The sequence below is a fragment of the Syzygium oleosum genome, unplaced genomic scaffold, assembly GCF_021117445.2.
Source record: "Syzygium oleosum isolate NSW1041296 unplaced genomic scaffold, Sole_v2.1 Sole_v2.10, whole genome shotgun sequence".
Classification (NCBI taxonomy): Eukaryota; Viridiplantae; Streptophyta; class Magnoliopsida; order Myrtales; family Myrtaceae; genus Syzygium; species Syzygium oleosum.
This window is the reverse complement of record NW_026607494.1, coordinates 5,745,205-5,771,841: the sequence shown is the minus strand read 5'-3', so window position 1 is coordinate 5,771,841 and position 26,637 is coordinate 5,745,205. Positions and strand designations below refer to the sequence as shown.

At 41.8% G+C, this 26,637-nt stretch overlaps 1 pseudogene; it reads right to left on the bottom strand.

Annotated features, from left to right (window-relative positions):
- Nucleotides 1–1,498: 1,498 nt before the first annotated feature.
- Nucleotides 1,499–26,637, bottom strand: part of LOC115663314 (wall-associated receptor kinase-like 1) — a 40,059-nt pseudogene continuing 14,920 nt past the window's right edge.

Genomic DNA, 26,637 nt, shown 5'->3' with positions numbered 1-26,637 from the left:
CGGATGATGACATCTATCTTGTTAACCCACTTGAATACAGAAGTTTAGTTGGAGGGCTTTAGTATCTCACCATAACTCGCCCAGACCTTGCTTACGCCACTAATCTCCTATGTCAGAAAATGCAGCGACCAACCATTGCTGATTTTCATAAACTAAAGCGAGTCCTTCGATATGTTAAGGGCACTGTGAATCTGGGAATCTTCCTACATTCTCAAAGTTCTATGACCTTGTATGGCTTCTCCGATGCTGATTGGGCTGGCTGTCTTGAGACCCGACGTTCCACCATTGGTTTTTGCACATATCTTGGTTCCAATCTCATCTCCTGGTCTGCTAAGAAACAATCTACTGTCTCTCGTTCATCTACTGAAGCAGAGTATCGAGCTCTTGCATCTGCTACTGCTGATCTTACATGGATTAGTTTTGTCCTACGTGATATTGGCATCTCTCTTCACTCTCCTACAACTCTGTTTTGTGATAACCAATTTGCCATCTCCCTTACTACCAATCTTGTCTTACATGCTCGAACTAAACATATTGAAATTGATTTTCATTTCGTCAGAGAAAAGGTTTCCTTGGGATCTTTACGAGTTCAGTATGTTCCTAGTCATCGCCAACTTGCTGACATTTTCACTAAGGCAGTGTCACGCCTTGATCATTCCACTCTTAGAACCAAACTGGGCTTGGGATTCAAACCTGCACCCAGTTTGCGGGGGGATGTTGAGACTACAGAAAAGGAACAAGCAGTGGAAAGCTGAAGCTCAAGAAAGAAGTAGAAAGCTAAAGCTCAAGTATTCTATACGTATCAACATTGTTCTGCATAACTGATTTCTATTCTTAGAACTAAGGAAAAACAGAGTAGTTGACATTCTGTTTGTTCAGTTCTGTTAGTTCAGTTGTACAGATTTGTTTCTTCTGTTAGTTTAGTTGTTCAGTTGTATTTTCTGGTATATGAGCTGTAAACTTGAGTGTTATTTGTAGCTGTATGAACTATATAAACAGCGAGATACACAAGAGAGAGAGTATGCTCTCAGATGAAGTTCTGTATGAAGTTTCTCTGCATAATCTGATGAATAGAAGTTCACGCATCTTCAACTATAGTTTTCCTTCTCCTTTCTTCCATTTCTCAAATTCTTCACAAATATAATCCTCATAGTAACTGGGTTAAAGACGAGTATTCAAGGATCCTCCGGATGGAATAAGCCACTTCATCATATATTAGCAGGATGATTTTGCAGCTCGTTCTTTTTGGCAAATAAACAGCATTACAGTACTTACGTCAAACTCGGACACCGAGCCAGAGAAATCTTGAAAAAGGTACTGCTTAAACACTCTTTTGATCCCATCACCAGCAACAAGGAAACGACTTTAAAAAGCTGTCTATAATTGACTAGTCGAAGGGCAAGGTCCCCTTTATTTGTTAAGGCTAAGAGATACGGGTAAAGAGAAATGGTGCAGTTTATCATTGGCCTCTGCATGTATAGCTAGAAACTGTTGCGGATATGATGCCAGAAATTGCTGCCTTCACCATGATTCACAATGTGCGAGTGGCTGCACATCTGAAAATGTAGTTACACCTATGTCCATGAAAGATTTGCCAGATGTGAAAATAGAGTCACGAGATTCAGCGGCCTCGATCTTTTCTTGATTTTGTTGGAAGCTCGAAGAGCTTCGGAGCTTCCTTATTCCCTCCAACTCCAATGCCACTACTTTCATTGTTGGCCGCTTCCTCCCAATCGAGCTCAAGCACCTTCTTGTGAGGTTAGCAACTGTGGTAATCTCTTCTTTCTTGCCTTCCTCCATAACTCGAGGATCAGCAATGTCAAACAAACAATTCTGCCTCATTGAATTAATAAAATAGTCCGCGAGGTTCCTTCCTTCTTCCCTAAGCCGACAGATTGGCATTTGCCCCGTGAGGAGTTCAATGAGGACCACTCCTAGGCTATACACATTGCTTTTGTCAGTAAAATGACCTGTTCTGAAGTACTCTGGATCCAAGTATCCAAAAGTCCCCCGCACCAATGTGGTTACGTGAGTCTCGTCGAGGGATACAGACTTGGAAATACCGAAATCTGCGACTTTAGCACGATGTTTCTCATCCAAGAGGATATTGGTGGTCTTGATGTTGCGATGATAGATGGGTATAGAAGCCGCCGAGTGCAAGTAAAACGAGGCTCCTGCGATTTCGGTTGCAATTCGTTGGCGTGTGTCCCATGATACGAGAAGGTCTTCATACGGGTCATGCAAATACTTGTAAAGAGTCCCGTTTGGTATGAACTCATAAACTAAAAGCAGGATTTCTGTTTCCAAGCAGCACCCCATTAGCTTGACCACATTCCTGTGATCGATTTGCGAGAGAATGATGACCTCATCGATGAACTCCTCAACCTTTTCCTTGTCCATCATTTTCGATTTCTTAACGGCAACTATTTTTTCATTAGTCAGCATTCCCTTGTAAACAACACCTTGTCCACCTTGGCCGAGTATCCTATCTTGGTTGAAACGGTCAGTGGCCTTCTCTAAATCCTCGAAACAGAATAATTTGCTCTTCGCAACATTGCCTTCAGGTGATGAAGATAGATGTTGTTGCAACAAGAGTCCCCACTGCGTTTTGAAGCACTTCTCTTTTTGCTGAATTACTCTTCTTTTCTTGATGATTTTGTATATCCACCGAGAGAGAAGGAACACTTGCACTAATCCACCAACGCCCGCTCCGAGGCCTGCAGTCCGGAAATTTAGCAAAGGACAGGGTCATAAAAAGCACCTGCTGTTAAAAATGTATAATGTTGTGCTAAACTATGCATCTAGGAAAAGAGTAATTTGGAAGCAGGAAATCTATTATTCTCACATTGATTCATGGATATTCTTTCGCAATTTCTTCCCATCATAGGAAGCCACCAACTATATATGGGAAAATTTGGATTACGAAATGAGGTTGTATTAAAGAAAGCTTTTTAGCAAAATTGAATGCAATAAAGTTTACTGGATGTCGTGTAAACCATCTAATGAAATTGATGATTAATTTTTAATGGTATCGCATAGTAATCTCACTCTTACTAAACTTATCTCACCATCGGCACCACAAAAAACTTCATCATATAGATTAACAAAAGTTCTATTTCCGAGGAAAAATAATCATCTTATGCAAATAACATAGCTTGGAAATTGAATTCGACACTTCAATCAGATCATGACATGTGGAAGATTAGAACGATACGTCAAATTGAAAGAGAATAGACAATCCTCTTAGAACGAGGGGTAAGGTATAATTTATTTCCGTACCTTTTTTTAACATATTTTAGGCTATGCTGTTCCTTTTCTAACAATAATCTAGAGCATGAAGTGGTCTAAAATTATAGGTTAAAAGATCTACTTACCAATAAGAATAGGAATCTTCCTACCAGCGACGCAGTCATAGCTGCCCCGTTTGTTCACACAAATTCCGGGACACGTATCTGGATCTTCACATTCATTAATATCTGATGCCAGATGATAAAATAAACATATTAGCAGCGAAACCCATCTCCTTGAGTAAAATTAGCGAGACTATATGGTCCCATTTCCTCTGAAGATGTTAAATCCAAAGCTAAAAAATTAATATATCATGCTTGTAACGAAAGGACTGTCCTGTTCTCCTTTGTTTCCAGTAAATTATTATCATTATAATTCATTCGATTCTGTTTGAAAGTGCATTCACTTTGTATAATCTTGGGCAGATAAACAAGGAAAAGAATGCAGATAACCATGTGTGTGATCACTAAACAGTGCGAATGCATTCTGTTCAGAGAAAAATCTAGGAATGAACAAGCCACTTCTCTGTATGGTGCCCTTAAATACACAATGGGATAGCATGAAGTATGTTACCTTGACGCCCTTCAATAAGATAGGGGTTACCACTATACCCCCATCGGCAATAGCACTGCACAAATGGCATTTCACTTGCATACGATCCATAGAGGCTGTATCTGGTACATCTTAAGGGATCAAGAAAATTCGAGTTATAGCCTTGCATGATAACCTCAAGTTCGTAGTTGGTATTGTTTGAAATCTCCCATTCCAACACCACTGGAACCGTATCATTCAAATGCAAATCATATAGACCTGTAACGTTAGACCTCAAGAACCATGATCTTTCTGCCAGGAAAGCGTACTTGCACCCCTGAGGTCCACCTTCTTCTTTGATTTCCACACTAAAGGCCTGAAGATTTATGGGGAGTGTAGTCTGGCAGCATCCGTCTTTCCCGGAGCAAGCACTATACCGGCTAATGTTGGTGTTGGTTCCAGCACATTTTGATCTGCAACCGACAAGAGCAGATTCTGCACTATTCATTGTTGCCAGGGTGTTGCAACCGACGGACGTAAAGACGTTCCATGTCTGGGAGAAGACAAATTGACTTCCTTCTAAGCTCACTAGCACAACAAGTCCTTCGCCCCCGCAGCTTGCATTTGAGTAAATTAATGGAAGACTGACCGTAGTCATGCCGCCGATCATGGATCCACTATTATCGGGGAGTGAAATGTTGGGAACTCGTAATCCGATCTTCTTTAGTATAGGAACCATGTTGTTTTGCTGGCAGATGATCTCATACCAGTCATCCAAGAAAGACCTGGCTCCTACTCCGAAGGGGAAGGGAATGGTGACGTTTCCACATGTCACGCCCCGCACCCTGATACCCTAGGTTCGGACGCGCGACACCCCTCTTACATAGGTCATTTAATTGCGACGTCCCAGGAGGCGTCGCCGACCCATCGCGTTAACTAACAAGTAAGCACATGCGTAAGCAAATTCTAATATCACCCAACCAAACAGCACAATAGGGATAGCATAAGAAACACATTCATCAAAAGCATGCTTCATATATATATGCATCAAGATGATCGGATGTTAGCTAAATACAAATCCGTAACTACGGGCCTTTATCCGATTCGAACAAAAGGGATCGGGGTTAGACCTATCTCCTCTATCTACGAGGGCCTCCTCAAAAAGACACAACTCCCTCATACTCGGATATGCTATGGCTCCTCTACGGGGTCGTAGTTCGGGTTCGACTCGGGATCACTGACGAGACCGTCGGGGACATTCAACCCCGAAGCATCCCACGAAATTGCGCCAGGCACACCCGGCGGTCCGTCAAAGCCTCGGAGAGGTCCAAAACGCTCATCCCCGAACCACACATACCACGCTTTGAAGCGATAAGGAACTAAGTTAGGAAGCCCCTCGTAAAAAAAACGGTGGTCGTGTACTCCTTGTATGTCGTGTCCATCCCCGGTGCAACATACTCAACTATCTCAACGCCTTGGTCCACCGGGACCCCAAAACGTAGTATCCGTATATGCATACTAAGGGCTTGAAAAGAGGTGAATAATGACAAATGAGAAAATCTCAATAAGCGGAACCGCTAAACCTCGAGTAGAATGAAGCCTTGCTTCGGAAAGACGAAGGGTAACTCATCAACTTCGCATGTCACAAAACCATCAATTAAACACTCATACTTCTTACCTTCTGACGGCACATCAAATTCACATAACTATTCACACGTGAAGTCTTGCTTTCAATCGATATGCGACAATCATGCATATTAATCAAGGACACGTAATACCACATAATTCATGCACAATGCATCCACACGTGTTCCGATTATTACGACCGCTTAGGGCCACGACCAACACTCGGGTTGGTGGTCTTCCGGTGTAACCGGGCATCGTCCCGCCCCATTAGGCACGGCTTCATCTCAACCTCACTCGAAGATGGCATTCAATTAAGAGCATCGTTCCAACCTCCATCACGAACGGCAACCGAAATCCATCGGGCATCGTCTCTTGCAATCATACGAGTACGAAACCATTTATGTGATCAAGCAAGCATATCAATCACTCAAGCCAATTATTATCATCCACTTAGGCCAATGCAAGAGTGTTTCATGCTCACGCTGTAACATTCTGAATTTTTTATCCTTTTCCCGGGATTTATAAAATGAATATTTTGGCCAAGGCACTTATAGTGAGATCTCACCCGGAACCGCGCATTCTCAGGATGCTAACCTTAGGGGTAAGGCCATCACGGGATTGAGTTCGCACGACCAAAGAACTCGACCTAGGTTCAACCTTCGGCCATAAGGATTGACGAGAGAATGTTTTAGGCCAACAGAGAGCGATCTATTTGATTGATCGTGTCCAAAGGGAACTAGCGACAGACCCTCGCAATTACATGACAATCGAGGTCGCCCTGGTTCGAGCAAACTTAAACGTGATTTGACTTAGTGTCGGTCACGGGTCGAGAGCGCGTAATCCTAATGAGCCACCCGTTAGCCAGAGATAAGCTAAAGTTGCGATTGTTCGATTCTAGTCATTTCTTGGAATTCGGGCCCGGGAATCGAAAATTTTGAAAGTGACAATTTTGAGCGGCCGATGACGTTTTTGGCTTAGCCAACCTTGGGGCCACCCATTTCTGCAAAAAAAAAATGGATTTCGGTTCGGGACCGGAAAAATGACCATTTTGCCCTTGGACCTTGTGCTGGGTATTCCGAATTTTGGACTAGAAATTTGGAATTAATTAAGATATGTTTTCAGCTCAATTATTGGGGCTAATGACCATAATACCCCTCAATTATTGGATAAGATTAAATCCAAGCCTTTGGATCAAGGGCATTTTGGTCAAAGCAATGGAGATGATGACACATGGAATCCACTCACTAGTATTTGACCCCTTTGACCTCTCTCTCTCTCTTCACATTTTTCTTTCTCACGAAGCAAGTCCCTCTCTCTCATTTTCCTCTCCATTTCCCACCGGTCATCCCCTCCTCCGTCCGGGCGTGATCACCGATCGCCGAGCACGCCGCCGCCGCGCCGCCGTTCGCTGCCTGGCCGCCGGCGACGCTGCTACTGCTGCTGCTACTGGGCCGGCTATTCCAGCCCCTTGTCCAGCCCGTTTGTCCGTTTTTCAAAGTAAGTGACTTCCCCAAACTCTCCCTAGGACCTCGGGTATTGTAGGACGTGTTTAGGGCTCGGTTTAGGTGAATTGTGTGATTGTTTTGGGACTTGGAGAGAGGCTCGATGTTCGGTAGTCGTGGACTGAATTGAGGGGTGGAAATATGAGGTTTGGGAGGTTCGGATAGGGCCGTGATGATATGGAACGATTACGGTTTGAATCCGTGAGATTTTGTGTGATTCTCGGATTCGTGACTACTGTACCCGTCCGGTTTACTATTTTTGTGGAGAATTTTGGGGGCCGAATTTCAGGAATTTTTCTTCATGAAAGTTACTTCCAACATCTTGAAGTATAACATATTTTAAATTTGGAATTTTTGGAGGCCATTTGGGTCGCACGAAAACCCATTTTCAGACCGTCTTAAAACTGCCGGAACACTGTTCATCCCGACCTTTTTGTCTTACCGAATTTTTATAAAATTTTCCAGATTTATTTTCAATAAAATTCCTTCACAAAAGTTGTTGGTGACTTTCTTTTCTATAACATATAAAATTTTTAAAGCTTTTCAAGGTGATTTGAGTGTTGAAAGAAATGTATTTTGAGGACAAAACAGTCTGTTAGAGCGAACTGATTTTGGTCTGATTTCAAGGAACAAAAAGGCATGGTTACATATTGAACCGGATTTCATGTTATTCATAAGAAATGTTTATCAAGATGTTTTTTATGATATATCCAAAATTTAGAATTTTTGGAGTTCGATTACTAGTTATTTTGATGGGATTTCGGTCATTGTGTAAACTGCCCAGATTTACCATGATTCTATGGATGTTCATTTTTATGAGCGGAATGGTGGGGGTGTCAAGGTTGAATAGTTGCTGCCCTCGTGACGGGAATTGATGCCTGAATGTGTATCTGCATGTTCTAGGGGCTGAATTGAAATGGTTGAATTGGGTGCATTGAATTAATGTTCGGGTATGTGTGACCGTGTGGTGTGATTGTGTGATGGTGAAATGTATGTGGGGCATGTGATTGTGTGGTGGTGTGATATGTGTTGCCGCGCGGCTCGTGTGGTACGATGATACGAGATGATTGGAATGGTTGGAAAAGTGGTACCCTGAGGCGTGTTCGTTTACGCGGGGTAGGATCCGTCCTGAGGCGTGTTCGTTTACGCGGGACGATGCCGTCCCTGACGAGGTGACGATGCCCGGCCTGATAGGGTGACGATGCCTGACGAGGTCAGAAGACCGTTGGCCTGATGCGTTTTACGCGGGCGCGGTAGTGAAGGCAAGTGAGTGTAGGATTCCGTCCTGAGGCGTGTTCGTTTACGCGGGACGATGCCATCCTTGACAAGGTGACGATGCCCGGCCCGACGGGGTGACGATGCCTGACGAGGTCAGAAGACCGTTGGCCTGATGCGTTTTACGCGGGCACGGTAGTGGTGGAAAAGTGGTGATTGACTTGATGTGTGAGGGTTGCGAGAATTGGCGTATGGCGTGAGTTCGTGTGCGAGTGTGATTTGTATCGCGTATTGTGGTGCTCGATTATGGGGTAAAAACTGCTCGGCATGGTATGGGACGTGTCCGAGTGGGTTTTGCCTTATAATCGAGGCACGCGCGCGGCTGTGATGCATTATTGTGGCATGTTGGCTGTGTTATTATCTGACGTGCAGGAACGTGCATGATAGGTTCCAGGTAGGATCGCATGTGATTGTTAGTTTGGTTAATTGTTATGTGTGTGCGTGTTCCGTCTGGCGGTACGTGAGAGCCTATGTGGGGTTTGGGGTTGTACACTTATTGAGATTCGTCTCATAGTTGTATAATCCACAATTTCAAACCCCCAACCTTAGACCCAGGAGACCCGCCTCCTCTTTTTGGAGTTTGAAGAGCCGCCCATGGTGCCTCAGTGAAGCCGCAGGCAATGTCCAAATGATCCTCCGGAGTACAAGCCAGAAGATCAGGAGCAGATTGGGAGGAGGACGACCAGTAGATTTCCCTAGGGTATTTTAGGGGCTGCGTAATATAGGTCTGACCAGTAACCTTTTGATAGATAGGTCGACCTATAGTGAAGTTAAGTTAGCCAAGCCACCTGATCTCTTTGTTATGTCGGTGGTTGTGAATGTTCGTTTGTTAAGTTTGGTTGTAACATGACGTTTGTTTGTTCGGTGCTATGGCGTTGTATATAGATGAATGTTGATGTTCCTTGATTGTCCTGTTGATCTAGCCCATCGTCGTCTTTTTAGTCAAGGGTTTTGTATTCGCTTCCGCATGTGTTTTCGATGTTTGGGTTGGGTCGGCGATGTTCCTGGGACATCGCAATAATTCGACCAAGGAACGGGATGTCGCGAGCTCGATGGGATTCGGGGCGTGACACACGCACTTAGAACATCTAAATTCCGCACACATAAAATGTACTAGAGTGATTGCACATGAAAGAAAATAGTGCATATATGAAATTGGGGTAAACTTGGGTAGATTACACAGTAACCGAAATAATTCCAAAATAAATAGTAAATGTACTCCAAAAATTCTAAATTATGGATATGTTATAGAAAACACCTTGATAAACATTTCTTATGAATAACACAAAACCCAGTTCAATCTAAAATCATGTCTTTTTGTCACTCAAAGTCAGATCGAAATCAGCCCGTTCGAACCGACTACTCGGTCCTCAAAATACATCTCTTTCAGTACCCAAATCACCTTAAAAAGCTTCGAAATCTTTATATGTCATATAAAGAAAAGTTATTAAAACTTTTGTGAAGGAATTTTGTTGAAAATCGATCTAGAAAAATTTATAAAAATTCGGAAAGACAAGAAGGCCAGAGAAACAGCATTCCAGGGCAGTTTAAACATAGTTCGAAGATCGGCTTTCATGCGACCCAAATAACCTCCAAAAATTCCAGATTTAAAATATGTTAAATTTCAAGATTTGAGGAACAACTTTTGTGAAGAACACCACTTCAGATTAGGCCCACAAAGGTCTCTAAAAAAATAGTAAATCGAAGAGGTACAATAATAACAAATTCAGGTTTCAAATCAAACTTCAAAGATTCAAGCCCCAGTTGATATCCACCAATCTTGAGCCCACAAAACTCATTCCACCAGGTCCAAATCATCATGCAACAGCCACTTGAACATCCATAAACACATATGAAGAATCAAGCTCAACCAAGACTAACCTAGGACCGATATGCATAAAATAACGCCCTAGTCAAGGTTTAGAAGAACCACTTACTAAACCATTGGAACTACGAGCGAAGATGGACAAATGGCGACAACGAATGAGCAACGACAGGGCACGGTTGGTGGCGGTGAGCGTTGAGTGGGTCGGCACGGCGTGAACGGCTACAAGGCGACGAGCGGCGTGGCACGGTGGTGGTGATGGCCAGCGGTGCTGGTGGTGGCGAGCGGTGGTGGTGATGGTGGTGGCGTGAGTGAGGGAGAGAAGAGAGGGAGAGGAAGGGAGAAATGAGAGTGAGAAATAAGAGTGTTATCCTAAGGTGTTCTTGCAAAGGAGAGAGAGGGAGAGAGACCAATAATACACTTACACTTATGGCCCTAGGTTTAGGCTAGCTTAGTCTTTAAAATATGTCCATCACGTCCCAACCCTTAGGTAATCATACCTACTAAATTAGGCACATACAAGAAGTTCAAAGGGAAGACAATTCTAGAAGCTAACAAGTGGGCCCCTTTCTCTAACCCCTCCCTCCCCCCCCCCCCCCCCCCAAAACAAAAGTGGCGCCCCAGCCATTAGGATGAGACAAAAAATTTGTCTCCTCTCCATCGAGGCTTCTAGAAGTTGCACATAAATGAAAACTATAGGTTAATCAAACATAGGACACCAATCAAGCACATTGCACAATAATGTGCAACATTCAAAAAATTAATCAAGGTCCAATGTGGTAGGATGGCCTTACCTTCTTGATTGGCGCCTAAACGAGTCCGAATAAATCCAATATCGTGTAATTAATCGACGTCGGATTAAGGATATCACAACTCTTCCCCCCTTAAAGAAATTCTGTCCTCGAAATTTGCAGAATTACTTGATTCTTTGAATAGATAGGGGTGTTGGCGCTTCATCATCTCTTCACTTTCCCAGGTCACTCCTTTTGTTCCATGATGTTGCCAGATGACCTTGACTAAGGGAAAACCTTATTGCATAGCACTTGCTCATTTCTATCCGTGATCCGCACTGGCTTTTCTACCTACGGCATTCTGTCATCCACATCGATCTCTTCAAAACTAAGTATGTATGCCGAATGGGGTACATACCTCCTTAGCATGGATACGTGAAACACGTTGTGAACCTGAGTAAGTCTAGGCGGCAATGCTAGCTGATAGGCCAAAATCTCTATTTGTTCTAAAATCTCGAAGGGTCCAACAAACTTGGGGCTCAGCTTCCCTTTCTTGCTAAAGCATGACGTTCCTCTCATAGGTGACAACTTAAGGAAGACATAATCATCTACTTGAAATTCCAAGGGTCTATGCCGTCTATCCGCATAACTTTTCTGACAGCTTTGGGCAGTCTTAAGTCTTTCTCTGATAATCTTAACGGTGTCCACTGATTGTTAGACTAACCCTGGGCTAGTAATCCTTCTTTCATCAACTTCGTCCCAACAGACTGGAGTTCTACAGACACGACCATACAATGCCTCAAATGGTGCCATTCTGATGCTCTGCTGGTAGCTGTTGTTGTAGGCGAACTCGACAAGATGTAGTTGCTCTTCCCATCCTCATTTAAAATCCAAAACACAAGCTCGCAACATATCCTCGAGTGTTTGAATGGTCCTCTCGGATTGACCATCTGTCTACGGATGATAGGTGGTGCTATACTGAAACTTTGTTCCTATGGTAATCTGAAGACTTTTCCAAAACGTTGCTATAAACTTGGATTATTGATTAGAAGTGATCATCACTGGCACTCCATGGAGACGAATTATTTGCTGCACATTCAACTCAACATATCTGTCCATTGCAAAGTTCTTTCGCACAGCAATAAAATGTGCCGATTTGGTTAGTTTGTCGACTATGACCCAAATAGAATCATTATCTCGTTGGCTTCTCGGTAATCCCATCACAAACTCTATCGCGATGTGCTCCCACTTCCATTCTGGAATCTCTAGCTGTCACATCCCGATTTTTGGGCCTGGGAAGCCGCAGGTAAATTGTAATATCCTCAATTTCAGTTCCTGGGAAATGACTATGGTTTAAGTTTGGTGGTTTTCCAATCGGAACTAATATTTTTACTCTTGTTTTGGAAAACCAGTTTTGGATCCTTTGTACCCCTTCGTTTTGTTATTTTTATGGAGACTTTTGTGGTCCGAATTTCCAAACACTTTCTTCTTGAAAGTTGTTCCAAATATCTTGAAGTTTTATATAATTTAATTTCAGAATTTTTGGAGTTGATATGAGTGGTACGATGGCCTGATTTTTGGACCGTGTGAAACTGCCCAGAATGGGTATTTCGGTGATGTTCACACCGTCTTTATTTTCTACAAGATTTTCTGGGCCGATTTTGGAAAAGTTTCCTTCACAAAAGTTGTTGAGAACGTCCTTTTCTATAATGTATATAAATTTGGGAATTTTTCGAGATGATTTGGATTCTGGACAGAGCTTACTTTGAGAAACAAGAATTCTGTTCCAGCGAACTGTTTTTAGTCTGTCTTTGAGCTACCAAAACTGGTGTATACAGAGATATTCAGATTTCATGTTCTTCATGAAAAATGTTTGTTAAGGCCTCGTTTATGACATATTCAAATTTGAGAATTTTCAGAGTCCATTTACTATATTTTCAAGTCTGATTTCGTGAACAGTACAAAACTGTCCGGTTTTATCAGATTTCAAAGATTTATAAATTCCTATATGAGAACGTTAGAATCTCGACTTGATGTCTTTTGGTGATATTTGAGGCATATTTAGAGGATTTCCCACACCGAACCTCGGGTTGAATGGGATTAACGAGCATGTTATATTTTGGGAAAACCATCGGAGAATAAGTTAGATGTTTATGATGAGGGTTGTGATTGTAGTGCCGATTAGCCTATTTCGTGTGACCCGATTGGCCCGAGTCATTTGCGTGAGAAACCGGCAAAGTCGGAAGGTTCTAGGGAGTCCACGGTCGGGAAATTGATATAAGAATCTAGAGGATAAGGCCTTGACCGAGTCAAAGCTTATCCTCCAAGCTTCATGATGGCTTGCATTTATTAAAATTGGACTTTGGTGGCCTTCATCATGACTCGCAATAAATGAATCAAGACTTTAGGGCCCCTCTATGACACGTGCGCTTACCTCATGCTCCATGATAACACGTGCGCTTACCTCATCCAAACTTTGGCCCCAAGTTTTGTCTCTCTATAAATAGAAAGAAGGCCATTCGGCCAAAGAGAAAAAAAGAGAGAGAGGGAGAACCTCACGTGAAGCCCCCCCCCTTCCTCTCCCTCACGCCATTTCCACGCCCCGAGAGCTCCGGCCAACCTTCTTTCTTATTTCTTGCTTTGTATTCATGACCGAGAAAGAGAGAAAAAGAAAGAAAGAAAGAGAGAAAAAGCTTACCGACTAGCCCGTGTCTCTCTCTTGTGGTTTGATCGAGTGAGGAAGCCTTATGCAAGGCCCGAGTGTTCGTGTTTAAGCCCGAGAACCACCAAGAATCGCCCGAGAATTGCCGAGACTCACGTGTCCTTCACACGCCTCGTTTTCTCTAGTTCTTGTTTAATTGTTGTGTAAGTGAATTCCCTAATATCGGGAAAGGATGTTGAGATGCGTTGTGACGTGGTTTGCTTGGACTGTTTCTCGGTCGTTTGGTTGGTCGTAGTTGGTTCATTTTCTCGATTTGATCATGTTTGATGTTGTTTTGAGATAGAACCGAGTCTTGATTGGTTATCTCTTTGGCATGTTTTATGTTTTGATGTTCATATCTCGAGATAGAAGCCGGAATTTGGCTAGTGATGTTCACGTGTTATAGCCATGCTTAGAGTTCTCTAGTATTTATCGGCATGAACTTTGCTATTGATCTGCCATTGATGCGGGTGCGGTAAGGGCCGACTTATGTTAACGGCGATTGATATATCCTCGCTTGATATTAGTGTTTTTACTTGCTGAGTCTCCCCGACTCATCCCCCGTTTTTCCCTCTCAGGTTCATAGGATGGTCGAATGGACAGCGGCGACAGGGGGAGTTTGAGCCATGTTGGAGTTCGGGGAAAGCTCGGAGCTGTGAACCCGAAGTAGTGGGCTTAGGACACCTAAGCCATAACGTTTGTTGTATAAATGGCTAAAATCGGCTAAGTTGGCTTGTAAAATATGTTTGCGTGTCTTATAAATATAAGGTTTGCTCATGATGCTGTTTGTCTTAATCCCGCTGTTGTTTTTAAATGTGATTGTCCCGAGATATGCTTCCGCTTGTATTTAAAGAAAGATAATAATGAACGGGACGTCACGTTTATAACCCCGAGGTCGGGGCGTTACACTAGCGGTCGCAGAAGTCCACCTGATTTGCAGTGTTGCGCTTTTACTTGTGGGCACGTCAAGAATTTGGCTATATGCTTGGCAACATCTATCTTTATGCCATTTCACTAGTAATATTGCCGAAGGTTCTAATACATTTTCGTGCTACCTAGATGTATGCTGTAGTTGCTTCTGTAAGTTTCTGACAGAATTTCTTCCTTGAATTCTACATTGTTGGGTACGCATAGCTGTCCTTGGAATTTTAGTATTCTGTCTTCTGCCACTTGAAAATCTGGTTTCCTCTTTTCTACGCTTTCTTGCAGAATCCTTCGGATTGTTGGATCCATTGGTTGCAGTGCCTTAATCTTTGTCTGCACTTCTGGTTCAATTATAAGGGTAGCCAGAAGACTAGAAAGATAGTTTACCTCGAATTTAAAATCCGAGTCCCGTACTCCTTCGAGAAGAATCTATTCTTGAACCATCAATTGCGCAATGGTTGACTTCCGACTGAGTGCATCTGCTATATTGTTGGCCTTTCCCGGATGATAAAGAATGTCACAGTTGTAATCCTTGAGAAGTTCCATCCAGCGTCGTTACCTCATGTTTAGCTCCTTTTGAGAAAATAGGTACTTCATACTTTGGTGATCTGTGTAGATTATGAACCAATCTCCGCTCAAGTAATGTCTCCAAATCTTCAAGGCGAAGGTGATCGTTGCCAATTCCAAGTTGTGAGTCAGATAGTTCAGCTTGTAGGGTCTCAGTTGCCTGGACGCATAGGCCACCACTCTTCTATGTTGCATTAAGACGCAACCTAGTCCCTTATGAGAAGCGTTGCTGTAAATCTCATAACCTCCGAGACCAGACAGTATTGTCAACACTGGGGCAGTAGTCAATTTCTGCTTAAGTTCTTGAAAACTCCTCTCACATTTATCCGTCCATTCAAACTTCACTTCCTTCTTCAATAGTCGCGTCAGGGGCGTAGCTATTCCAGAGAATTTATGCACGAATCGCCGATAATAGCCAGCTAGGCCTAGGAAGCTTTGAACCTCTATCACTGTCGTAGGTCTTGGCCAATTCATGACTGCTTCTATCTTCGTTGGATCCATTGCAAATCCTTCACTGGATATTACGTGACCAAGAAAAGCTACACGATTAAGTCAAAACTTGCACTTACTGAACTTGGCGTAAAGTGCATGTTCTTGGAGGGTCACCAATACCATCCTCAAATGTTGTTCATGCTCCACCAGACTCTTCGAGTACACCACTGTGTCGTCAATCAACACTATGAAAAATTGATCCAAGTATGCTTTGAACACTCGGTTCATTAAATCCATGAAAGCAGCTGGGGCATTGGTCAAACCAAACGGCATCACTGTAAACTCATAGTGACCATACCGAGTCCGAAATGCCATCTTTGGAATATCCTCCTTCTTGATTCTCAGCTGATGGCATCCCATCCTCAAGTCTATCTTGGAAAATACCGACGCTCCTTGAAGTTGATCAAACAAGTCGTCGATTATCGGTAACGGATACTTGTTCTTGATTGTCACTTGGTTGAGTTGTCGATAGTCGATGCATAGACGCAACGATCCATTTTTCTTCTTCACGAACAAGACTGGCGCTCCCCAAGGGGATGTATTAGGGCGAATGAACCCTTTATCCAGCAATTCTTGCATCTACACCTTCAGTTCCTTCAGTTCTGATAGCGCCATTTGGTAAGGGGCCTTTGAAATAGGCTTTGTTCCACGAGCTAGCTCGATCACGAACTCTATCTCTTTTCTTGGAGGCAATCCTGGCAATTCTTTTGGAAAGATGTTGACAAAATCTCGCACCACAATGATGTCTTCCATCTTTGGTTCTTCAACGGACATGTTAACCACGGTCGCCAAATAACTTTGACAACCTTCCTCCAGTAGTTGAGCTACTTCAAGAGATGAAATCAAAGGTATCGAAAGTCCTCCCCCGTTTCCTACGAACTCGTAGCTAGGACTATCAAACGGGTTGAATTGAATTACCTTACTATAACAGTCCACCGTAGCTCGTTGCTTTTTGAGCAAATCCATTCCAATAATGACGTCAAAGTCATATAGAGCCAAAACAACTAAGTCTATGGTTTCCTTCCGTCCACTTATAACTATCTCACACCCTTGACAACCTAACATAGATAGTACCTTGTCCTTCATCGCGGTGGAGACACTAAGAACCGTTCCCAATGGTTTCGATTCCAACCCCGCTAATCTAACGAACTGCTCAGCTACAAACGAATGCGTGGCTCCCGTATCAAAGAGTGCGTAAGCAGCATGTTCGTATAAGGAGACCGTACTGGTGATTATGGCCTGAGAGTCCTTCGCTTCCTCGATGGTCACAGCATACACTCTTCCTTGGGCTAGGGTTCGATTGGGGTTGCTTTGCGGCATGGTTCCGGCTTGCTGTCCCACGTGCATTGGTTGAGGTTGCATCCCTGTTGATTGGTGTAGGCAGTTCTCAGCTGATGGCCTTGTTGGCCATACCCGAAACATGCTCTAGCCTTGGTAGGGCATGGGGCCGTTTTGTGTCGCCTTCCACAAGCTTGGCATACGCCGTTCGGGGTGTACACCGGTTTCCCGGTGCCATTCTTCTTGTTGGGGGGGATAAAGTGTCTTCCCCCGGTCATCGGCCTCTTCTCCAACCGATGGTTGTCTCGTGCAGAAGGATACCTCGATCTAGACGCGGCTGCCCTTTCCTCCAAATCTCTCTCGATCAGTTATGCCCGCTCGTATAGCTCATTGTAGTCCTTCAGGTTCAAGAGCACCAACTAACTTTGGAGCCCTGGCTTCAGACCATCCCGGAACCTCTTTATTCTGTCCACCGGATCTTCGACCATTCTGGGCGCGTACATTGACAGTTCCGCAAACTTGGCCTCATACTGATTGACTGTCAGATGATTCTGGCGAAGTCACAGGAATTCTGCCATCTTCTCCTCACGTGCACACTTGGAAAAGTACTTTTAGTTAAAGGCTTCAACAAAGGCATCCCAAGTTGGGACTATGCCTTTAGGAAAGATCCTTCCTTGGGTGGCCTCCCACCAATTGCTAGCGTTACCCTGTAGTTGGTAAACAGCTAGCATCACCTTATCTTCCTTTGAGCACCTCAAGAGTGCGAGAGCTTTCTCCAATTCCTTAACCCATAAGGTCGTTGTCTCGGGATCACCCGTTCTAGCAAACTTTGACGGCTTCAGCTTCAGGAACTGTTCAACCAGTCTGGGCATCTATCGTTCATCATTCCCGTTTCCAGCTAATAGGACATCATTGCGAGCGGCAGTAGCAGCAACTTGATTCTGAGTCTACTGTCCCATTAGATTCCCCATGGTTTCTAGGGCTTACAGAAGCCTATCGAGTCGATGATCCTCTTGTGCCCTTCCTATGGCACTTGCTTGGCCTCTACCTGCTCTTGCTCTAGGAACACTTGGGTCTGGGTTACTCATCTTACAGGGATTCCAGGGAGAGCTCGTTGTACAATTCCCAACCAAAGGTTAGGAATCCAGAAAATCTAATCAAGAAAACAATCATCATTCACAAGCATAAGGCGTTTCCTACTAACTATCCCAAAATCCCAATGCACCTTATCACTCCAGGTAATGACCATCCTCTGATACCAAATAACCAGGGATGTCGCGCCCCACACCCTAATCCCCTAGGTTCGGGCACGCGACACCCCTCTTACATAGGTCATTTAATTCCGACGTCCCAAGAGGCATCGCCGACCCATCGCGTTAACTAACAAGTAAGCAAATGCGGAAGCAAATTCTAATATCACCCAACCAAACAGCACAACAGAGATAGCATATGAAACACATTCACCAAAAGAATGCTTCATATATATATGCATCAAGACGATCGGATGTTATAAAATACAAACCCGTAACTACGGGCGTTTATCCGATTCGAACAAAAGGGGTCGGGGTTAGACCTATCTCCTCTATTTACGAGGACCTCCTCAAAAAAACACGACTCCCTCATACTCAGATATGCTATGGCTCCTCTATGGGGTTGTAGTTTGGGTCCGACTCCGGATCACTGACAAGACCGTCGGGGACATTCGACCCCGAAAAGTCCCACGAAATTGCGCTAGGCGCACCCAGCGGTCTATCAAAGCCTTGGAGAGGTCCAAAACGCTCCTCCCCGAATCATACATACCACGCTTTGAAGCGATAAGGAACTAAGTTAGGAAGACCCTCGTCAACCCAAACGGTGGTTGTGTACTCCTCGTATGTCGTGTCCATTCCCGATGCAACATACTCAACTATCTCAAAATCTTGGTCCACTAGGACCCCAAAACGTACTATCCGTGTATCCATACTAAGGGCCTAAAAATAGGTGAACAACGACAAATGAGAAAATCTCAATAAATGGAACAGCTAAACCTCGAGTAGGATGAAACCTTACTTCGGAAAGACGAAGGTTAACTCATCAACTGCGTATGCCACAAAGCTATCAATTAAACACTCATACTTCTTACCTTCCGACGGCACATCAAATTCACATAACTATTTACACGTGAAGTCTTGCTTTCAATCGATATGCGACAATCATGCATATTAATCAAGAACACGTAATACCACATAATTCATGCACAATGCATCCATACGTGTTCTGATTATTACGACCGCTCAGGGCCATGACCAACACTCGCGTTGGTGGTCTTCCGGCGTAACCGGGCATCGTCCCGCCCTATCGGGCACGGCATCATCTTGACCTCACTCGAAGATGGCATTTAATTAAGAGCATTGTTCCGTCCTTCATCACAAATGGAAACCGAAATCCATCGGGCATCGTCCCTCGCAATCATACGAGTACGGAACCATTTATGTGATCAAGCAAGCATAACAATCACTCAAACCAATTATTATCTTCCACTTAGGCCAATGCAAGAGTGTTTCATGCTCATGCACTTAGAACATCTAAATTCCGCACACATAAAATGTACTAGAGTGATCGGACGTGAAAGAAAGTAGTGCATATACGAAATTGGGGTAAACCTGGGCAGATTGCACAGTAATCGAAATCCTTCCAAAATAAATAGTAAATGAACTCCAAAAATTCTAAAATTTGGATATGTAATAGAAAACACCTTGATAAACATTTCTTATGACGAACACAAAACCTAGTTCAATCTGAAATCATGTCTTTTTGTCACTCAAATTCGGACTGAAATCAGCTCGTTTGAACAGACTACTTGGTCCTCAAAATGCATCTCTTTCAGTACCCAAATCACCTTAAAAAGCTTCGAAATTTTTATATGTCATATAAAGAAAAGTCATTAACAACTTTTGTGAAGAAATTTTGTTGAAAATAGATCTGGAAAAATTTATAAAAATTCGGAAAGATAAGAAGGCCAGAGAAACAGCATTCCAGGGCAGTTTAAACACGGTTTGAAGATCGGCTTTCGTGCGGCCCAATTAACCTACAAAAATTCCAGATTTAAAATATGTTAAATTTCAAGATTTTAGGAACAACTTTTGTGAGGAACACCACTTCAGATTCGGCCCACAAAGGTCTCTAAAAAAATAGCAAACTGAAGAGGTACAGTAATAACAAATCCGAGTTTCAAATCAAAGTTCAAAGATTCAAGCCCTAGTTGATACCCACCAATCTTCAGCCCACAAAACTCATTCCACCATGTCCAAATCATCATGCAATAGCCACTTGAACATCCATAAACACATATGAGGAATCAAGCTCAACCAAGACTAACCTAGGACCGATATGTATAGAATAACGCCCTAGCCAAGGTTTAGAAGAACCACTTACTAAATCGTTGGAACTACGAGTGAAGATGGACAAATAGCGACGACGAACGAGCGACGACACGGCATGGTCGGCGGCGGTGATCGTTGAGCGGCTCGGCACGGCGTGAACGGCGACAAGGCGACGATCGGCGTGGCACAATGGTGGTGATGGCCAACGGTGCTGGTGGTGGCGAGCAGTGGTGGTGATGGTGGACGGTGATGGTGGTGGCGTGAGTGAGGGAGAGAAGAGAGGGAGAGGAAGAGAGAAAATGAGAGAAATGAGAATGAGAAATGAGAGTGTTATCTGGTGCCTAAGCCATTAGGATGAGACCAAAAATTTGTCTCATCTCCATCAAGGCTTCTAGAAGTTGCACATAAATGAAAACTATAGGTTAATCAAACAAAGGACATCAATCAAGCACATTATACAATAATATGCAACATTCAAATAATTAATCAAGGTCCAATGTGGTAGGATGGCCTTACCTTCTTGATTGACGCCTAAACGAGTCCGAATAAATCCAATATTGCGTAATTAATCGGCGTCGGATTGAGGATGTCACACCACATCTTTCAGCACAGTTGGGACTTGCAAGTCCAGGTGCAGCTTCTGATGCTTGAACCGTGAGGGAAATTAGTAGCACAAGAATTCGAAACACCGAGCTGAACATGATTTTCACTGTCTCGTGTGTGCATGGACCTAAACATATGGAGAAAGGTGATATGGCCTGAGTCCCTTAATATTGTTATTTATGTGGAAGAAGGGAAGAATTCTGATGCACTCAACGCATAAGTTTATTCCAGCTCTGCTGCTTCCTAGTATCTCTGATGATGCTTCCTTGAGGATAGAAATGTCAAAGCTTGATAGCTAGGGGACACCAATTGAAGCAGCCAAGTGTGACTTATCCGAGATGATTTTGTCATCATCTTTTTCATGAGAAAGATACGGAGAGTTGTTAAGCTAGACGAGATTTCAGGACCCTTTGTTTTGGCCCATGTTAAGCACATTATAATTGAGATATTTATTACTTTCCTTACTGACTTAAATTGTTTTGTGTACGCGTCAGTTTGTTTTAATTTATCCTAGACCAAAACTGGATGAATTCTTCCTCTTCCACGCTAGATTAAATATTGTTCCACGTCTTTGGTTATTGTCACAATTTCACATTTCATTGCCAATCTTTTTTGCTTAGAATTGAGAAGCTCTCTGTCACTTACAGTTCCTGATTTAACATGAATATGGTCTTTCTGTAAATTTTGAATATTAGTCTGAGTTTAGCATTGTTTATGCTATTTATTAAATCAATTTCTGAGTTTAACCTCGGTTAGAGGCCTCGAACTTCACCATGTTTCACGATGTGTGAATGGCTGCTGCACATTGAGTAAATTACAGGAAATTATTGCTAATCATCCCCATCTATGTTTCCAGAGGAAGTGAAATGTTGAGCAATTGTAATCCAATCTTACTTGGTGTAGGATCCGTGTCCCCATAATTTAGCTAGGGGATTTCTTGATATTTTCATGCTTTGTCCAACAAAAAAACTCTAAAAATTTAACATGAAGAGACTTGAAGATATTTTCTTTTGTTCCTCATCGAAGTGTCTCCTTTCAGAAATTCTCTCCAGTCATTTTCAGATTGGAGGACTTTGAAGACTCGTTTTTTCTTCTGGACACACATTAGGACAACGCTTGAAAGGTACTGAGAAATGGGAACTTAGCTTTCTGAGTTAGAAAAATCGGAAAGTTCAAGACAACTGAACCGCACAGGTGATCTTTGACCCGCACCTGAGGCATTGAGGCCATTCCAGTTGTGGCATCAGCGGAAAGTCCAAAGTAAATTGCTTTTCCGAGCCAAATTCTTTGACCGAGAGAAGCAGAAGAAGACTTGTTATTACTTGGTTCCATGCAGATTTCAACATCGAGATAACCACAATTTAGCTGCAGAAATATTGCGGAGCTTGTTATTACATTTGATATGCAGTTTTACCCCTTTACATATAACTTAATTCAAGATTTTTGCAAACCAAGTTCAACCAAAACTGGAGACTAAACGGGTTCTCATCGTTTTTGTTGATATATAATATGAAGGGTAGTTATTTGACGGTGTTACAACGACTGAAAGAACAAATTCATGCATATATAGTACATGTTTAATGGGTTTTGGAAGATTTGTAAGAATTCAGTGTTTCAGTTGGTGAGTTTGGTTTCTTGAGTTCTTTTGAGTTCAAACTATTGAGTGTTAAGGTGGCCCATCAAGTACGACATACACAACCGATGAAGTTTCTTTTTTACCAAAGATATAACCATTAAAACCTCAAATTTCTCTCCATATATGGTTAATATAAACATGAGATCTATGCTAAGAGCACACTTCCACTTTAATGAAGTTTCTAATGCTATCAAGAAGAGGAAGGAAGCCATGACTATCCTAAGAATGCAAAAACTTCATAATCACTGGAAATTCTCTAACTAACAAGCTAGCATTTACAATTCCACCCTAAATAAATGAATATTTATAATTTGAAAGATTAGTCCTCTCTGCATGAAGATCCCTATGCATTAATGTCATGCTAACGAAACACCCATACATTGCCACAAAAGATGCGACGATATTTCATTTTGAATATTGTTAAGTATATGTCTGAGGATGCTTCCTTGAGGATAGAAATATCAAAGCTTGAAAAGTAAAGGACACCAATTTAAGCAGGCAAGTGAGACTTTTCCCATATTGGGGAGATAATTTTGTCATCATCTTTCTCGTGAGAAAGACCTGGAGCATTACCAAGATGGATGACTTTTCAGAACCCTTTATCGTGGACCCCGTTAATCACATTAGAATTGAGATATTTATTCATTTCCTTACTGACTTGAATTGTTCCTTATACACATTGGATCCTTTTAATTTTTTGCTAGACCAAAAGTTGTGTGAATTCTTCTCTTCCACATTGGATTAAATATTTGTTCCACGTCTTTGCTTATTGCCAAAAAATTTCACATTTCATTGCCAATCTTTTTTTTCTCGTATTGATTAGCTCGGTCACTTATAATTTCTGATTTAACGTTAATATGATCTTTCTTTAAAATTCTGGATTAATCTTAGTTTAGCATTGTTTATGTTATTTAAGAAATTAATAAAACCTCGTTTAGTGCTAGTGTTTTAGGTTCTTAGCATTCTGTGTTTATAATTTGTTAAAAGCTTTTAATTTTGTTAGTTAGATGTAGTTTAGTTGTAATTCTGATGTTTTAGTTCGAACTTTGTGCATGTCCTTTTGTCTTAGTATATGTAATTACTTTCAATTGAATCATTTTGGTGAAAATGTGGCTAGAAGCCTAGAAAGTTTAATTATTAATCTTTTTTCCGACTTAAGAATAGCAATGATGAAGCTTTCTAATGTCATTTTTCTTCTAAAGATTTTTTGAATATATTTTCTTAGAGTTTGTAGAAAGTCAAAAAGAGGAAAAAAAAGTTCGAAATGGAGGACACATGTCTTAGTATATTAAAAACTTTCAATTGAATCATTTTGGTAAAAATGTGGCTAGAAAATGTTATTGTTTTCCCATTTCCTGCTCAAGTAGCTTCTAAGGTTATTAAAAAAAATTGAATTTTTATTTTAGAGTTTGTGGAAAATAAAAGAAACAGAAAAGAAAAGTTCCATAGTGGGACATGTGTCCAAAATAAAGACGACCACAAGTCAAAGTCGTCGTTGACTTCTCCAAAGAGCACCACAATTCATATATTTCATTAGATTTGGACGTAGTTGTCTCTCTCCCCTGTATTTCCAAGACCCTTCTTTGTGCCTGCCAAGTCGTAACATGGTCCGTTTAATTGGTCATCTTAGAAGACTTCCACACCAAATTGCACTTTTAGGACTCGGTTATTGTTTAGAAGAAATGAAAATTAAAGACTTGGTCAACTGACTTGAGAATTAAGATAATCATGATACCTTTTCTCAATTTTAGTCCTTTTATTTATTTCCTTGATTTTGCCCTCTCGAAATCTCCATTTTTCAGTGTCTTCGAAACTTGTAACTTGCACCTTCAGCCATATCAATTTTAATGCCATGAACAAAAAGTGAAATTTGAAGGGCAGTCGGTATAAAAAAACAATGTTCGCATACAGAAAGACAAGTCATCGACTTTCACTCTGTGAATATATTTTGCTTTTGAAAACATTAGGGAGAAGAGCCAGACATAAATGCAATTTCACTTGAAAGAATATATCGGATTTGATCATGACCTAGATGGAAACATATTACTTTTGCAGACTTGTCAATAAAAATTAGACCGAGTATCAGGAGGCCAGGGCCGCATGGCCACTAGCTAGTGATGGCCATTGCTCGCCACCTTAGGTTCGTCCCTACGTGTACATGTCCATCACAGGTCGCACATAAGGAAGTCTATCTTAAATAAATGAACCTCGCGTTTATGAGATGCTCCAACTAGCTTCATTGACCAAAGGCAAATCAAAAGTAGGATGGTGATTTAATAACGAAATTGTTTATACCTAGTACTTGGTAATATATGAATCAAACGTGCGTTGTCCAACCCATACACATAAACCAAAATCTGGAGAAACTATTGCGTGGATCTCAGTTCATGGACCCAATATGCAATTGTAGTTGTTGATCAAGTGTGACTCACAGATGGGGCCCGCATGGTTAGCGACTGTGATGGATCGGGTCCATGAAGACCCGAATCTAAGCAAAAATTCCCCCAAAACCTATGGAAAACAGGTTAACTTATCCCCATCTATATGGACACCGATTTGTACGTAAACAAACTTGGGAAGACCGGCATGGTGAGAACCAATGGATGAGTTGTTGATAGTGGCCCCTGTGGTCTTCAAGACCGTTATCAATAGAGAACTTATATTTAGAACATGCCACAGACTTGGTTTCCCTAAGTGATATATTAGAGAGACTATGATTCCTTAGCTATTAATTCTGACTTTTCTTAGCCCACAAGCTTCTTGGTGGTGACCCACCCATAAGCTTGGCTGGATCGATGGTCTCGTGCTCGCCTATTGTCCACACGATCACAAGTTGTCGCTATGTCACGATTGAACCTCTGGCAAACTTGTGCTCATGGGCACTGCTACATTATGTGTAGAGAATTATAGACCGTTGACATGCCAGTGGGGCTATATGTTGATAAATCCGTCTCGAGGATCTCCTATGGTACTAAGTAGCTGTAGCTGAAACCTAATATTTAGTAGTGAATGAATAAACATCGGTCACTTGGCTAATCAATCCTCTATGTTCCTATAATCTCTGTTCTAAACTTCCGAGTTAGACACAAATTCTTTCAACACCTACTAGTTGAAGAGTTTGCGAATTGGAAATGGAGAAATATCTCTACTAAGGACAAGTACATTTTGATTGAACGAAATTAAGAAATGGAGCAGCATGCCATTGGGGCCTAGTACAACGCACAGCAAATCAATGGCATGCCCGCGCTTTTTATCGACGATTCGTATTTCCATATGAGATTTCAATTCTTTTTCTTTGTCGTTTCTAGTTCAGTATCATGGGAATCGAAGGCGAGTGGATGTGGGCTACACGAGCTATGAGCTGTGTGACCATTTATAAAACTTTCCTTTTCAGATAAGGGTTCCAAACTCGTGAAAAATAAAGGATTTACAGAGAAAAAACAAATCCTTAGAGTTAAAAAAATGTTAAAGGAAAAAAGAAGCGAATATTGGTCATGATCCCTCTTTCTCACTTGTAGTTTTGGAGGTGATTGTAAAATAAAATAAGCATAGAGTCTAAACATTGAGATCAAGAAAGGAAAAATAAGACAGAAAATGAAATTTGAGCTGCAATCGATATAAAGCTGTTGAGGTCTAGGAACGACCCCCTAGTGAAGTGACCTTGCAATGGGGAATCGACACCGTTTACAAAACTCTCCTTTTCAAATAAGGGTTCCAAACTTATGAAAATTAAATGATTTACAGAGAAAAAACAAATCCTTAAGAGTTAAAAAAGTTATAGCACAAAAAAAAGCGAATATTGGTCATGATCTCTCTTTCTCACTTCTAGTTTTGGAGGTGATGATTAGATAAACATAGAGTCTACACATTGAGATCAAGAAAGGAAAAATATGATAGGGTAAAAAAGATATTCACAAACAGAATTTGATCAACTGAATAGAAAGATTCTTACTCAAATAATTTGGTATTTGTGAAGTTCGAGACGAAGATACAAGAAATATACAACTTAAGCAAAGTATCTAAGGGGAACCGGGAAAATTTGAACTACGAGAAAATCCATAGTCTAACTTCACGATTTTGTGCTTGATTTATAATTCAATAACTAAAACATAAGACTAATCTAAGATGCTTAAGAACTTTGTATCGATAAACAAGCATGACTTGCGTGCCTCAAGAGTAAATTAAACAAACATTGGCGGGATTACCATTTCTGGTCAAAGCCAGTATTGAATTATGAAGAAGAAAAAGATTTAAAATGGGAATATAAGACATTACATACCATTCGGGATGAAATTC